This window comes from Balaenoptera borealis (genome assembly GCF_965194805.1).
Source record: "Balaenoptera borealis genome assembly, chromosome: 3".
NCBI lineage: Eukaryota > Metazoa > Chordata > Mammalia > Artiodactyla > Balaenopteridae > Balaenoptera > Balaenoptera borealis.
The window spans coordinates 183,757,794-183,774,786 of NC_138866.1; the positions used below are offsets into that span (position 1 = coordinate 183,757,794).

At 43.0% G+C, this 16,993-nt stretch overlaps 1 protein-coding gene across 1 annotated transcript in view; it reads right to left on the reverse strand.

The window, feature by feature from the left end:
• The window catches only part of LOC309626301 (uncharacterized protein), a 194,308-nt gene extending 178,704 nt beyond the window's left edge, over positions 1 to 15,604 (reverse strand). The window contains exons 1-2 of the transcript XR_014243085.1: positions 14,845 to 15,604; positions 11,423 to 11,474 (exon numbers count right to left, since the gene is read on the reverse strand). The gene's annotated coding sequence lies outside the window, so the exon portion shown is untranslated. The remainder of the gene's footprint in view (positions 1 to 11,422; positions 11,475 to 14,844) is intronic.
• Positions 15,605 to 16,993: the final 1,389 nt, after the last annotated feature.

Here is a 16,993-nt window from a genome sequence, read left to right on the forward strand (position 1 = left end):
TCTTTCTGGGCTCTCTATTCTATTCCTTTGGTCTCATTGTGCTAATAGACCGTGTCTTTATTGCTAAAACCTTATAAGAAGACTTGATATCTTGTAGAGTATATGTTCTGCCTGGTTCTTCTCAAGACTGTCTTGCTTATTCGATTTACTCTTCCATTAAAATTTAGAATCCGCTAATCACGTCCTGCAAAAAACTATCCTGTTGGAATTTTTATTAAAATTGCTTTCAATCTCTCATCACATCGTGGAGAATTGACATTTTTATGATGTCTTTCTACCATGACTATGGCTCTTTCTCCATTGTTTAGTCCCCCTTATTAGAGTTGAATGCAGTTGCACGCGTCTCTACGTAAAGGCCCACGTGGCATTGGCAGGTGTGTGCTGGCCATCCTCTCCTGGCCCCCGAGTGTGCCCTCCGCCCTTCCCGTCATGCCCTGCGTCCAGGAGATGAACTCCATAGACTCTACATCCAGGAGTCCCTGCGTCCAGCCTCCCAGGAAGGTCGGAAATAGGAAGCAATGGCGAGGAGAGCAGAGGACAGGAAGAGAGTAAGATGGGGTGTTGTGCCCCGCCCCCTCCCCTTCAGGCAGCCAGGCCGCAGGGCTGTGCTCTTCTCCTGAAACAAAGCTCACGTCCCACTTTCAGAAGTTGCCTAGAGCTGCAACTCCCTCTCCAGGTTGTGGTATCCACGCCCCACTCTCACCCCACAGACTGAGGGGCCTCAGTGTTACTTACCTGGGGGTGACCGTCTTTGTTGGCTTCCCTTCACCCTGACTACATCTTTCTAGTCATCAAACTCTACATTGAAGATATTACCAGTTTCCTGTAGAGATCCCAGCTGGATACAACTGTGTGTGTGTGTGTGTGTGTGTGTGTGTGTGTGATTTCTCATAATTTGTAGATTCTGTTGCTTTTTCTGTATGGAAAAAACCATATCATCTGCAAATGGTGATGCTTTGTTTTTTCCTTTTCACCCCTTGCACTTTGCTTGTTTGACTGAGCTGCCTTATACTCCACAGCAACGCTGATTAGCAGGGGTAAGAGCAGCCGCAGCCCTTGTCTCATCCCTAATGTTCAAGGCATTGCTTTTCATAGCTTTCCACTAAAAAGTTATTTGCTGTAAATAAAGGAAGTTCCATCCTAAACTTAGCTTGCTAAGGTTTTATCATGCATGGTTGATGAATTTCGTGAAGTGTTTATCTGAATCTATGGTGATCACAAGATTTTCCTCCTTTAAACTATAAATATGATGATTTACATAATACATTTTATGATAGAAAGTCAATCATTCCAGAAATAAATGCTATTTGATCCTTGCTGGCCCTAGTTATCGAATAGTTTACTTAGGATTCTTGCCTCTAGATTCACGGCCAGATTGGTCCATGATTTTCCTTCTACTTTTAGAATCAAGGTTGTATTAGTCTTGTGGGTGATAAGTGTTCTCTCTTTTTCTACTCTTTGAAAAGAGTTTGTCTAAAGCTGGAACTATCTGTTCCTTGAAAATAGAGTATAAACAACCTATAAAAACTTCTGGAACTGGTATTTATTTTGTGGAAAGATTTTTAAGTGCTGACTCAAATTCTTTCAAAATTATAGGATCCTTCAGGTGTTTATTACTTCTTCAGTCGGCTTTAATAATTTACACTTTTCTAGGAATTTTTCAACTTCACGGATGTTTTTAAGTATTTGACATCAACTTGATCATCATATTCCTTAAATTTTAATCTCTGCTGCATCAGTACTTACGACCTTAATTCATCCTGATACTGTTTGTGACTTCTCTTTTTTTCTTGACCTGTCAGAAGTTTGTCATTTTAAGCAAATTTGGCCTTGATAATTTTGTGGTTTTCTTTTTTATTTAATTTATTTCTACTCTTATTTCTTTTCTTTTTTCTACTATTTTTGGACCTATTCAGTTATTTCTTTTTTTCTATCTTCCTAAAATGGACACATAGCTAATTTCTTGTCAGTCTTTCTTCTTTTCTAGCATAAGCATTTAAAGCTACAAATGTCACTCTAAAATATACTTTAGCCATGCTTGCCAAGTTTTTATAGCTAGTATTCCTGTGCTCATTATCATTCAACTTTAACTACTTTCAATTTCCGTAATGATTTCTTCTTTGAGCCATAGGTCCTTTTTTGTTGTTAATTTCCAAGTATATGAGGTTTCCTTTAAGTTTATCTTTTTGTTGTTAATTTCTAGTTCATTTGTATTGTGGCTAGGGACTTTGAAATTTGTAAGCTTGGTTTATGACTATTAAGAAATAAATTTTTAAATGAGTCCATGTGTGCTTAAAAAGAATGTGTAATTTCCAGTAGCCAGGTGCAGTTGATACATACACATGTATGAACACATACGTGCATATATACATATGTGTGTATGTTTATGTCTCGGTAGGTAAATACAATATTGTGCTGTTCAAATCACCTATGTCCTTGGTGATGTTTTTACTGGATCTATCAATTACTGGGAGGCATATTTTAAAACATGTCAAACATCTCCTGAAAACAGTCAGTTTTGGTGTTATATATGATTAGGTGCCTACAAATTTAGAATCAGAGCTTCCTGTTGGACTGAAACTTCTATCAGTGTGTTGAAACTCTCTAATAAATTATTTTGCCCTTAAGGCTAGTTTTTCCTGATCTGGTCCTATCCACCTGATCACTGAGGACTCCAGCGTACTGACCTAGTTAAGTAATAAAATGAACTCAAAGCCATCTGTCAGGCAGACAGAATCTATAGCTTGATCACAATCTCCGCCAAATTTGAAAGGTGAAATGCTACTTTTTTTTTCAGCTTTCCCCTTATCTCCATGCTCTGTAATTTGCTTTTATTTTTTATTCACTCTCCATTACTTAAGTGCCTCTTAGATGAAGTCGTTCGGGACAGGCTAATCATTGGCCAGCTTGAGACGCAAAATAAACTTCTCGGAGCCACATGTGGTTCTCTGACCTTGGTTAAAACACTACCAAAAAGCCTTTTTCACTCAACATATTTTCAAGCCAATTAAAGACACAGAAATGTAAAAAGTTCTCCAAGATGTCAACAAGACAGATCATGTGGGGTTCTTTCCATTCCGTGATCTTGAAAATCACGTCCACCTGAGCTTGGGGGGACACTTGTCCCAGTGGACAGATGCACCCGCTGCAGTATCTTCCTCAAGGTATGAACTGTAATGCTGTTGGAGCTGGGGAAGAAACCAAGACAGAAAGATAATGATCCCTGAGCAGAAACTGACTTGCTGGCCACGTGTGGTAAAACAGAAATTGGCCTTTGGGGTCTAGGTTGAGGGTGACTATTAGCTTGGGTCACCTCCTCATAAGAGGGGGGAGGAAGAAGAAGAAAAGAAGAAGAAGAAGGACATTTGCTAAAGCAAAGAAATGTAAGTCAAACTCATTTCAGCTCCTTTTGGAAGTTTTTCCCCAGGATGTCTGCTTTTCTCCACCATGCATCACTCACCCACATACATGTGTGTAGGTGGTCCTCCTTATCATCTAAGGCTTTCAGGATGTGTTTCTTCCTCTGTAACGAGGCTTCCTGCCCCTCCCTCTAAATTAGGCTCCCACTCCCCACTCGGGGTCACATCAACTTCCTTTACTGTCTTCATGGCACTTCTAAAACTATCCTGTTCATTCATTTTTTTATTAGATTATTTGTCTCACCGACTAGGAGACACTCCATGTGATTGGGGACCTCTCTTTATCGCAGAGCCTGCCTTTCGTAGTCGCTAAATAAATCATTGTTCAAACAGCCGATGAATGGATGGATGAATCCAGCCAGCCAGCCAACTGACTGCCTTAATGGACAGACACCCAGTCGCAATAGCTTTTGGAGAGGAAAGGAACTATAGTCCCACTGTTGTTTTGGTTTTTCTTCTTCATCCTCGAACAAAACCGCGAGATTATCACCTAGAAAAGCAGAACCAAGAGAACCTATCCCATCAGTCTAGTCCGTTGAAGAAGCATCTTGTGCCTCCTTTGAAAAACGGTGATTTTAAGGAGAAACATTAACACTCTTGCTTAAGGAAAGCATTTGGATGGGCTGAAATTTGGATGAAGCTGTCTGTCAGGGATTCCTCAGGGGAAAAAAAAAGTTATACATGCTGCCTGTGGTTGAAAATCAGAACAGACTTAGAGTCGAACATTTTCTTACTCTGTCCAATGTGTGTCTGAGAAGATACAGTGGAAGATAGAAATTGAAATGACATGAAAACATTTCATTTCTCTTGCCTCAAATTAGTTTGCTGTCTGCAAATTTCAGAGAGAAAATAATCTGGGTTTTCAGATCTTGTGACTTATAGGGAAGGAGGGATGGAAGGAGAATCAAAGACTAATGGGGGAGAGAAAGAGAAAATAGAGGGAATCAAAGACAGAGAGGGAGAGAGAGAGAGGAAGCAGACACACACAGAGTGGTATGAAGCGAGGGTTAAGAAATGTGCTCCCAGCCAGCATGGGGAGGAAAGGGGAGGAAACCCTATACCTCTGAGGTTTGTTTGTCTCTTTTTAAGTCCTGGGAAGACTAGATAAGGAGGTAAGGGAACCGGAAGAGGAGAGGGCGAGAGAAGCTGTAACACATGTTAAATGCCTTAAGTGGAGGGAGGATTCCAGTGCTCTCGCTGAGACCAGCTCCTGCTCAAAGGGGCACCAGGGTTGCCCACCTCCCCTCCTGTCCCCATGACAACTCCCTGTACATCAGTACATCAGTACATCGTTCACGGGCTCTGTTAGCCTGAATGCAAATGGACACTCACCGCAGCTCACAGCCTCCAGCCCCAGGACCTCTGCCTGGTGGGCCTTCTAGCTCAACAGTATCAGGAAGCAGATGGAAATAACCCTTGCTTCAAGCAGAGAAAAGCAAAAGCTGCCAAATTCACAGGAAGCTGGAGAAACCCTTCCAGACCCACCAGCCCTCGTGGGCGTCCAGCAGCACTTAATTCACCCCAAACAGAGCGTGCACCTCTGTCCTGCTCTCCCTGAGGCAGACTTAGCTGTAGGCTTATCTCTGAAGGCCCAACCTCCCCACCCCACGGGGCTCAGGAGGGCAGGGGCCATGCCGGACTCGCCTTGTCCACAGAGCGAGTGACTCCATGCACTGAAAATGGAATCGACGCTGGGGCCAAGCAGGAGGTCACACAGCTCATTACTGGGAAAACTTGGGTCCTCTGGGGTCTCCTTCCAATTCTCTGTCAACCTGACCCTAGCCCTCACGCAGAACCTCAGCTGTCCTCCCTTCTCTCCGGTGGCAGAAGTGTTCACTAGCGTTCCATCAGTAACCATCCACATTCAAATAACTCCCTATTTTCTTATGTACCTAGCTGTTCATCTCTGGTCTCTCTCTCTCCCAAATCCATACTCTGCAACGTCTCCAAACTATCACTAAGCTTATAAAACATAAAGAAAAGAAAAAGGTCATCTGAATTAGACGCTTTGATGTCACAAGGATAAGACACACAGATGGTCTTTAGTGACGGGACTTGACATGAAGAATGAATACACTGGGAACTGAGCCAACCCGAAAGCAGTCTCAGCAGCAACAAACGCATGAGAGTTACAGCATCTCCAAGTCTAGGTGGTCCTCAGGCTTCAGGGGCTCCTGAGACAGGCCTCACTCGGCGCTGCTCAGCACGTCCTGAGCGCTAGGCCTACGTCAGCTGAGCTTCCCGGCCCGGGAGAAGTCTGCTGAGGTCAGTTTGTCTCCATCCAGTAAGGGCCCATCTTGTCGGGCAGAATTCCTTACAGGATACGCCTCCCTCATTTAGATCTTTTGGTTCAGTCACTGAATCCTGGACAAACACTTGACACCTGGAAAGCAGGTGTGGCACTCTGTATTTATCTCTCTATCCATCCGTCCATCCTTCCTTCCCTCCGTCCACCTATGTATCTCCTGGCTCTGCTTCCTTCCGTGTTGATGTCATTCTCAGGCAGATTCTACCCACGTGGTCCGAAAGCTGGCCCCCAGCAGCCCTGGAGTTTTATCTCCCTTGCAGAGACCTTGCCCTCTCAGCATCCGTATCAGTCTCTGAAAAAGGTTTCTGTCTGGCCTGACTGGTCCCATGTCACCCTGTGGTGGGAGTGGTATTGCAAGCACTTAATTGACTGACCCACCAAAATGGTACAGAATGCAAAGGTCCTAAAGGGAAGAACAATCAGACAAAAGAGCAAGAGATAATCCACTGCACAGGTCTTCATTCTGATATAATGAAAATGGTTTTCTCTGTGATATGCAACTGGCATCACAATGTGTCTCTACACAAATTGCCTCAAACTGTGACAGATATTTCAGTGTGTTTAAAGGCAGTTTCCCATCACACACACACACACACACACACACACACACACACACACATTGGCTCCAGCAAAAGTGTTAATTTAAAACTTTATTTGGGGACTTCCCTGGTGATCCAGTGGTTAAGACTTTGCCTTCCAATGCAGGGTGCGTGTTCGATCCCTGGTCGGGGAGCCAAGATCCCACATGCCTCACGGCCAAAAATCCAAAACATAATACAGAAGCAATATTGTAACAAATTCAATAAAGACTTTTAAAAAAAAATTTACTCCAAGGGGTGTTGGAAAAGCATTTTCCCAGGGATGTAAATCAAGTGTGACTTTAGTGGATCTCAGAGCAGATCATTCTGATTTTTAACAACTGCATATAAACTGTAAGAGAAATACTCCTCGGGCTGGCAGAAGGGATGGAATTGGTTTCCCTGCTGTCCTGCCCAAGGGCCATTTTTTAGACACTACATTCCTTCTTCTGCTTAGAACGGAGAAGCAAGGTTTGCATGGAATGAATGAAACCCAAATGAATTTCCCAAAGGGGGAAAAATAAAAAAGCCTCTGGATTTTGATATACAGTGTGGAGAGTACAGGTCAGGAGAAAAAAAGAGGGTCATTCAAACAGAGATACCCAAGAGGCCTACAAATGTGTCTCATTTTTTGAGCATTACACATTGTAAGGAGGGGGAGCTTTGTCAGATATTGATTTATGCACCAGACCACCAAATGTAACTTTGGGGGATTTTTCTTTTTTTTTAGGAGAATGAAATCCAACTAGCCAGCTTTCAATCACGCAGGAACTAACTGTCCTGGTGTGAGTTGCCCAATCCTTTTCCCCACTGGTCACTTTGTACACTTACATCACCCTGAGGAGAGCACAGGAGAGGAAAGAATGTGAGGTTTTAAAATATCAGCTCCGGTATCAAGGTAGTAAGTCCACCAGCTAAGATGGGAGCTATGGGCAGAGGGTTTAAAACTCTGCTCAGGCCCATGACCCTTCCATTACTGCAGAGACTGTGAACAACATCCCTTGGGAGACTGCCTCACCCTTATCAGGAAGGGGGAAGGCCCTGGGGTGGGGAGGGAGGGGTGGCCAGAGGTTGTGATGTCGAAAGGAAATAAATCCTTCCAGACAAGAGGGCAAAAGAGGACTGCATTACCCTGGCAACTAAGAATTCCTGAGGCCCTTTACATTGCTTAGGTTTGGGTAAAGTGTCTTCTTTCTGAAAAGTGCACCAGATAATAATGTTATCTTCTTAAAATAATGTTTAATTACTTAACTAAGAATGAATATATTCTTTCAAATGCTCATACAATACGAATTACAGGCATACCTCCGTTTATTGCACTTTGCTTTACTGCGTTTCACAAATATTAACTTTTTTTACTAATTGAAGGTTGATCAAGCAAGTCTATCGGCACCATTTTTCCAACAGCCTTTGCTCGCTTCCTGTCTCTGTGTCACATTTTTGTAATTCCTGAAACCTTTCAGACTTTTTTCATTATTATTACACTTGTTATGGTGATCTGTGATCTTTGATGTTACTACTCTCACTCACTGCGGCTCAGCAATAAAGTATTTTTAATGAAGGTATATACATTGTTTTTTTAGACATAATGCTATTGCACACTTAACAGTATAGTCTAAACATAACTCTTATATGCACTGGGAAACCAAAAAATTCATGTGACTTGCTTTATTGTGACATTGGCTTTGTTGCAGTGGTCTGGAACCTAATAGCCCACAGCGTCTCCAAGGTTTGTCTCAGCACAGGATTAAACTCTACGTATTGTTCCATCTACACTTTTCCACACAGACATGTATCTTATAAATCTTTCCATGTGAGCACTATAAGTCTACCTTATTCTCTTTTACTGCTGCATTTTATTCTGTAATATTGGATATATCACAATTTATTTCCCTAATTTTTTGCCATTACAAACCATGCTGCACTGAAAATCCTTATCAACGCTTCTCTGTACACATGTGGAAAGAATCCTCTTGGACAGAAACATAGAAGTAGAAGTGATGGTTCAAAGAATACAGACATTTTTACTTTTGATATATACTCTCAAGTTGACCTCCAAAAGACTATACCATTTTATACTCCCTCAACACTGAAAGCAACAGAATTTTTTTAAATTTCCAATCTAATGGGTAAAACATGGTCTATCATCATTACTTCGATCTTTGTTCATTATTTACTGAATAAGCATCTTTCCACGTGTAATTGGTCACTTTTACTTAGATCAGTGACTGGACTGTTTATATTTTTGCCTATCTTCCTACTTTTTTCTTTTTCTTATTTATTTTTATGAGCTGTTTATGAATTCTAATCTTTATCATGTAGCTTGAAAATATTTTACCCCAGACTGTGGCTCATGTTTTATATACCTCACTGTATTAAAGCTTAGGATGTCTAATATAGCCTTAAAAAAAAACTGTATCCTGTATGGGTTCTGGGTTTCACATCTTGCTTAAAAAAGACATTACCCATCTAAGAATTACAAAATTTCTATTTTTTCTAATACCTTTATAGTTTTACTCTAGATTTAGCTCTTTAATCCATACAAAGTATGTTTTTGTATTTATGGTGAGATTGAAATTTCCTTTTCTTCTTATTATCCTGACACTGTTTATTGAATAGGTCCTCACTTATTCATAATTTGAAGTGTTACTTTTGTCTTAAATACTAAATTCCTACGTAAACATACATGGATCTATTTATAGACTCTTTGTTCCATTGATCTATTTCTCTATTCTTGTGTCAACAACACACTGTTTTAATTGTTAACATTTTAAAGTATGTTTTGATATAAAATAGGATAAATCTCCTATCACTGTTCACCCTTTTTCAATAAACTTTTGATTTATCTGTGCATTTTCTAGTCTATATAAACTTGCAGATCAGCTTGTCAAGTTTCATAAAATATCCCCTTGCAATTTTTCTTAGCATAGCACTGAATTAGTGGATTATCTGGGGGAAGAACTGACACCTTCACAACTCTGAGTCTACCATCCAACGCAGTATGTGTCTGCTTATTCAAGTTTTCTTTGGTCCTTCAATACAACGTTATGGTTTTCTTCATATTAGGTTTATTTCTATTTTTTTTTTCTCTTGTAATTAAAATATTTTCATGGCGTCCTCTAATTGTTTATTGATAGCACATTGGATTACTAATTTTTCATCTATTCATTCAGCAAGTATTTGTTAAACGCTCACTATGGGCGACACTCTGCAATCCTAACTCTACTGTAGGTATAGAGACAAATTATTGATTTTGGTATTGTTGAAAGATAAACTGAAACATATTAAAACTCTTCAGAGTTTACTTAAGCAAAAGTCAATTATAATGGAGCTTCCAATCCATCAAGGGTTAGGAGCGCTCCACCAACAGGAGCCCGGAGACTTTTACAGAGAAGATGCGTCAGCAAAGCGAACACAGTATGTGATTGGCCCCGAGCGGCGCCTTCCTTGTTTGGAAAAGCCTACTGGCCGTTCTGGCTCCCGTTTCTCAGCCATGAGGCCTCGGTTTGCCACCTGAGTCTCGTGGCCTCCTTGCTGAGTTCATTCAGCAGCATTGTTCATCTCTCTATGAAAAGCTCCAGAATGAAGTATCAATGAGTAAATTTTAATAACCAAAGCAAGTGGACACATAGGCCAGAAAGTTTAAAGGAAAAGCAAAATGGTTAGAAGACCTCCCTGAGTACGTTTTTCAACCCCATTTCTAGAGTCTTCTGTAGAAAGAACAGCTTCTCTTGTTCTGTTTATATGTTTTGACTCCACAATTCAGAGTGACTCAGATGTCAAAAGACAACTCGGTTCTGGAGGAGGGGCCCCCGCGGGAGCTGCTGCTATAATTTAGGGGATGATCCTCAAATTATGAGGCTTGGATGACACAAAACGCCAAAAGAAGCTGGGACCCCATGTGAACCTAAACTACAGGTCTGCATTTTTTCCATTTCTCTGCCTTCCCTTCCCTGTCTCCAGCCCCTGCCATCCACACCCCACACCCTCCAGCTAAGCTTTTCTATTGCAAATGACCAGAGACAGCATTTGAATAAAAGCCCCAGCTATTTCCTCTGCTCCCAGACCTGCAGACAACAGCCTCCTGGTTTGAGACACTCTGCACGCTTATTACCACCAACGGTGAAATGAATAAGCTTATCTGATGTGTGAAATTTGAGCAAAAGAAAATTACAAAATAATAGATAAAAACAAAGAGGTGCATTGTTGTGCATTTGTGAAGGGCGTCACCAGATGAATAACTGGCCTTTCGATTTTTTTATATCATTAGGCTTGAACAAGAGAACAATAACAAAGGATTTACCACCACCCTTCCCCAAAAAAAGTGATCAGGACAACCTCTGCAAAAGATTTTTAACCCTTGAATAATTCAGAACCCAGAGTCTACTGAAGCTAAATTCCAGCAGAGACAGAGACAGAGACAGAAGTGAATTTTTCACTACAAAAATTTCTAAAAGAATCAACTGACAAATTTTCAACCCAAGTAGCTAAAGGAGAACTTTTCCATTGGGTTTATTGAATGTCGGGCAGCATTACTTAAAACGGACTCCGGGCGTTTAGTTCTGATTGCTGGGTGGGTGTGCCTTGTCCTTTTTTTTTTTTTTTTTTTTTTTCCTACAACTGATGCCAAGTCCAAAGTGGCTTGAGACAGGAGAATGACCTCCTAGCCATCCTCTCACCTTAATAAAGTCCTTTTTTTCCCTCAGCATTTTTATTCTTTAATAACATTTCACCTGACTACAGAAGTAATGCATATACACTGTAGACATTTTGGAAAACACTGAAAATCACAGGGAAGAAAAAGTTAAATCATTTCTTTTTCCAGCACCCATCAATAACCACTATTAAGATTTTAGTGTTGAGTCTTCTAGCCTGTCCTTCTCAATGTATATATTCATATTCTTCACAAAAATGAGAACGTGCCACTTTTGTTTTTTCATAAACCATTGAAAATACTCACCATCATGGTTGCAATTAGATCCCATCCCTTGATGCGTCATAATTTTTTCAACCCATCCCCTCTTACGCAGCATTTGGGTTTTTCTTGGTGGCTCTTTTAAGCATGGAGTTCATGGTTAAAGATGTGAACAATACGTATAAAGTGTATCTTAACTCACCCCCAAGTGACACTTCCAGCTCTGTGACCAAGAATCCTCCTGGGGCACAGACCTGATGGGGAGAAAATGACAGGAATATATTTTACACACTTTGGGGGGAGTTGGCTCAATTAGAAGGTGGCGCCCTTATTAAAATGTCAACAGCTCATTGGCTACATGTACAGGGAAACAACCCACCAAAGAGGAAAACAATTCTTGAGCCCTCAACTTATATACACTATGAAAATGCTCTTTTCCCTAAAACAGTGCAAGGCAAGGTCACTTGAGCCCCTACATCCCTTTTAAATGCAATGACCTCCAACATTTGAATGTTCCCCTCCAATGGCACCTCCTCCATAAACTCCCGCCTGGGTCACGTCTTAGCCCAGACCCCGTCCCACCCCGCCACTGGATCCGCTCTTGTTTGTGACAATCTTGTTTCTGCTGCATCAGGGCGATTTGAAAGAACCCCTCTTTATCTCCACCCCCGTTTTCCCTTCCGCAAGAGTCCCTGTCTGATTCAACTCGGTAGCTCCATCCAGTAGGCGCCCAATAAATATTTGTCGAATGATTCTTTCAAGGCACCTGGGTGAGGGCCCCGGGCGCTTTTTCTGCGTTTAGGTCTCTCACAGGCTGGAGGCCACAGTTCAGCAAAGCCAGGGCAAGGTCAGGGGGGCCCGGGAAGGCAGCTTTCAAGTTGAGTAATGAAAGGCGATGTTAATTACCGACATGGGCCATTTAGAAGGAAGAAAAATGCTATCTCTTATTAATTTTGCTGAAATGGACACACTCTTGTCAGTGGCTAATGGTTAACAAAGCCGCTCCTTTCTGAAGACAGAGCAGGAAAATCTCAGAAAACGAGCTGGGGGCCACAGGGCAGAGACCAACTTCTGCCGCCTGCGTCTGTGTAGGGCTGAGATAACGTGACTTGCTTTTGTTTGGGTTTTTTGTTCCTGTACCAAGTTAGACACAAAGCCATCCATGAGAGGTTAAAAGGTTCATTTGTACCAAGATGTTTAGGAAGGGTTTACAGCGAACCTCAGTCACCACCAGGCTCCCGCTAAGGACACAGGAATCGAGCTCACATTTTACTGTGGGGAGGCGAGAGGTAGAAAGAGAACAGAAATCAGCTTGTGCAATGGGAATGCCTTCTCCTCTTAGTGCGAAGCGCTAATTTAATCAAGAAGAAAGGCTCTGTGGAAGCAGCACTTTCCCTGGGATTTCGGGCCCCTGGATAATCTTAGGCAGACGTGCATAAACGCTTCTCCAATGCCCCGTGCTTTCCATCTGAACGCTGGCTTTGGCAGTTGTGAACTTCAAGTGGACCTATTTAAGCTGATCAGAGGAAACAGGCTGACAGTGAGCTGATTAGAAAGCTCTTAGAGACCCTACTTTAAAGAGGGAACGGAGTTCTTAACTTTTTTTCCATCAGCTTTGCAGAGGGCCCGGGAGCCGGGAATAAACGAGAAAGGATGGGGTTGGGAGGAGGGGAGGAAAGCGTCCATTTTCAAACACAAAGAAAAACAACCTCCTTGCCAGACCTTTGCCAACCTTCCTGTTCTTGTCAAGCTCAGCTTTGAGGGAATGTTTGAAGATAACAAGAAAGGAAATCATGAAATGATACGGCAAGGCCGAGCTAGACTTGAAGAGACAAGTGCAAGCTGTTTCCTTGACCCGGGCTTTTCTCCAGGCTGCCAAAAAGGAACCATCTATCAGACCCATAAATAGGTTAGGAACCTCGGAGTAAAATGCTTCTTTTAACAATAAAACGATGATGTCTGAGTTTGTCTAGAAAGCAATGTTACAGCCGTAATCGGCAGCCTTTTCCATGGTACACACAAAAGTGTGCTTTTGTCTCCAGGGATGGAAAAGGTGGTGTTGACGCCTTTCAAAAAGCTGAATGTTTATTAGGAGTGAGGAGTTCTATTTGAGAAATGTTATAAACATATTAACGTTCAGAGGGAACCTTTCAAAACCTCTCCGGGAAAATAGGAGTTGCTGACATGACATACATGCAGAAAAAGATTCCACTGCAAATTCTAAAGAAATGAGTAAGTTGTCTCTTTGCCATCCACAGAGCCCTTATCAGCAACAAAAAGTCCAGGTTAAGGGTTTGCTTTCCAAACTGATAGCCCCCAGTTGACCTAAAATCAAACAGGCAGGTGGGAGTTGGGGGAGTCTGGGGGCCCGTGGGAAGAAGCCTGCACATCTGACCCCCTTTAAAACGCGCAGAGTCTGAGCTGCCGTCTGCAGGAAAAGAATAGCCATTTAGGTTCCAGACCTTAAACTGAAAGTGATGTTTACAAATTAGCTCTGAATAAATATTATCCTTCCCGTGAAGAGCTGCAGCCCCAAGTGAAGCCAAATTCGAAAAAGACGCAACGCAGCTCCTACATACACAGAACCAAACTAAGCTGACCTAAAACTGGTATATTTCTCTCACTCTTTCAAAATAGCATGGTGATGTCATGCTTTTCATCGTTCCCCAAAACCAACCACTTCTCCTTCCTGAAAATAGCTTGATACAGTTCGAAGGGAAAAGGAAAGGGGGAGTCCAAATATAAAGAAAAAGAATTTTAAGTTTAAACCAGCAACTATTAAAAGTCAATCTTTCTTTCCTGTTTACTAATCTCCCTGACTCTGTGTGTGTGTGTGTGTGTTACTCCCAAAATCTCTGAAATTTGTACAAGAAGGAAAAATTGTCTCCAAAATAATTTACGTAGTCTTACTTCTGAAGCTTTCTCATTTTTGTGAACTTCCCCTTTGTTCTTCACCAGTGAATGCACTGGAGTTGGGATGAACCAGATTCTTGTCTTGGAGCCCTTGGAAAATTATAAATGTATTTGGAGGAAAGAGGAGCAAATTAAGGAAACTGCAGTAAATATCAGGGGCTGGGTCAATGGTTGTCTGTGCTGTTTGAGCCTCGGGACACCTGTAAGGCTTTAAACTACAGACTCATAGGACTCGCTGGGGACCCATTAAATCATTTGAGTAAAGCCCAGGCATCTGCGTCATTCAAAAGGAGCCCAGGTGACTCAGAGACACAGTCAGCTCTGAGGACCGCCGATCAGACTGGACGAAGACCAGCGTTCCACAGAGCAGGTTCTCACATCCTGTCCCACCTCTTACAGTCACAGCAGAGGCCAGATCTTCCGATAGAGTCACCACTTCAGACCCCGCCCCTTAAATAGCTTAGTATCCTCTGCTGCTTCCTTTATTTCTCATGAATTGCTATAGATTGTCTTTGATCTCAGAGGCGAGCTCCCTATAAAAAGGAGGCAAAGGAACGGAGATGGAGAAAACTTGACCCAAGAATCCAGTAAGATTAGCTAGAAGGACCCCTGCCAGAGATGGAAGCTTTGGGTCAATGAGTCTTGACTGGGGATAAGCAGAGAGAGAGGGAGGGGAAAGCACTTTGAAATGACACCCACCACCCAACTTACCCTCCAGTTTCGAGACTGTCAGGTGCCTGAGGGCTAAGCCAGAAAAAATCCAAGTCCAAAAAGGTGATTTCCAAAAATGAAAAGATCTCTCTTTTGGGCGGACTTCTTAACTTTGTCAAGTACTTCTCCTTCTCTGTTTTTATAACAAATTCCATAAATAGCTATACGCTCACACAAGATCTGTTAAGCAAGCAAATTTTAAGATTGCTTTCATTTCCCAGCTTGATTAAGAGCAACAAGGAAAATTTTCATGGGATTATGAAATTGATTTCTAAATACCAGTATGTTTTTAATTTACTTTTTTAATTTTTGCTTTCTCAGGCCAAATATCTGTCTGACATTTAAAAAGCTTTAAGTCTTTGGGCTACAGCAGACCGTGAGAGTCGGGTGTGTTTTCTAATTTCTGTCTCTGGTCGAGCCTCTCCTGCAGCCTCATAGCCAACCTGAAAGACACCCGCCGTTGAGGCCATTTCCTCACCTCCCCTGGCATACCGTGTCTGTTTTTCTACCCTCACATGTGGCCATGCAGACTGGGTACTTCATCAGAAACTTAGATTCTTGTGAAATTACCTTCTACTTTTCCTCCTTCAAATAAACTATCCCTGCTTCTTCTAAGCCCGCCCAGCCATCTGGGTTTCGAGCCCCCCATCACCCCCTTGGCTTCCTCCAGCACCCTCCAAGTCCCACCAGGCTCCTCCAGGACCGCAGTGAAGTGCCCAGGCTAGCAGGAACGAGGACAAACAGTGTCGTGCAGACTTCCGGTGACTTGGAAGGTCAGAGGAGGGCAGGTTCCCTCGCCACAAGCCCACCAGGGAGACCTCAGTGGAGGAGGCGGGTCCTGACCTTGGGTTCAAAGGTCAGATTAGGACGGGGTGGGTGGGGGGAGAGGAGACTGCAGCTTTGGACAAGAAGTCTTCCAGGTTTGCCGCACAACAGCCCTAGGATGGGACGAACGTGGGGCAGGGCAGGGGTGCCACAGGGGGACAAAACAATTAGAAGCCTCTTTCTGCCGGAGAGCTGGGTCTGTAGGAGACCCCTAGAAATAAAGCTGGAAAGAAAGGATGGCTGAAAACCCAGTGAAGCTCAGTGCTAAGCCAAGGGCCTTGGCAATCATCAGAAAGGCACCTGAGAGGCCGCTCTTGGATTTGGAAGAAGAGAGTGACATTGGGGATGTCTGAGCTGGCAGCCGTGTGCCTGAAGGGGCCGATGGCGCACTGGGGTAAGCGAACACCCTTGGGGTAAGGGATCTGGGTGTGAGGCGACGGGGCCCAGCCGAGGCTTGTTGATAAGCGTGTTGCCCAAGACGGAGTCGAAAGTCTTGCTAAAGTCGAGCTAGATGAAGTCGGTCCATTGCCTTGAACCCAGCAGGCCAACCTAGATCTCCAGGGAGACAGAAAGTTCATCTGACGGGTCTTGTTTCTGCAGCCGGGTGAGTCCTATCTCCTCTCTCAGAACACGCGTGCGGATCTGATGATCGTTTTCCTCCTCCCACTGCTAGGACCTTCCCGACAGACTCACCTAAAAATATTAGAATCACGGAACGTTAGGACTCAGCACAGCCTCAGGAATTGGGTGGCTCCTGGGACGTGTCGCTTTGCACGGAGAGCCACTGCGCGCCCGGACCTGTGCCGGATCACAGCGGAAGCACCTCCCACAGAACACACCAGCTTGTGCAACTCCTTCATTTCCCAGACGGACAGACCAGATGCAGAGACACTACGTGACATGCTCGCCATCACACAGAGGTTACAGAGCCAGGTTAAAGATGCAGGCAGATGAACATACACAAGGAGATTTCATTTTTATATGTACCAAGTGGAGAGGTTGTATATTTATAACCTCCCTGTCTACTTCTTTTGTGTGTGTGTATATATATATGTATATACGTACACATATATAGGTGTGTATGTACGTGTGTATAAATATATATGTGTATGTATGCAAAAAGCTCTATGGTAGCTGAGATTATCAAAGAGTTAATACGTATACAACCTAATTTGGCATCCAGACAATGCAGATAGGGAAGCTTCCCTTTGATTCAGTGACTTGCAGAAAAAATATGAATGATCTTTATCGCTGGGCTTCCTGTGTAGACGTACCCTGGGAGCGGAAGGGGCGGCCTTTTAAGTAGCCCTCGCGTTTATTGTTA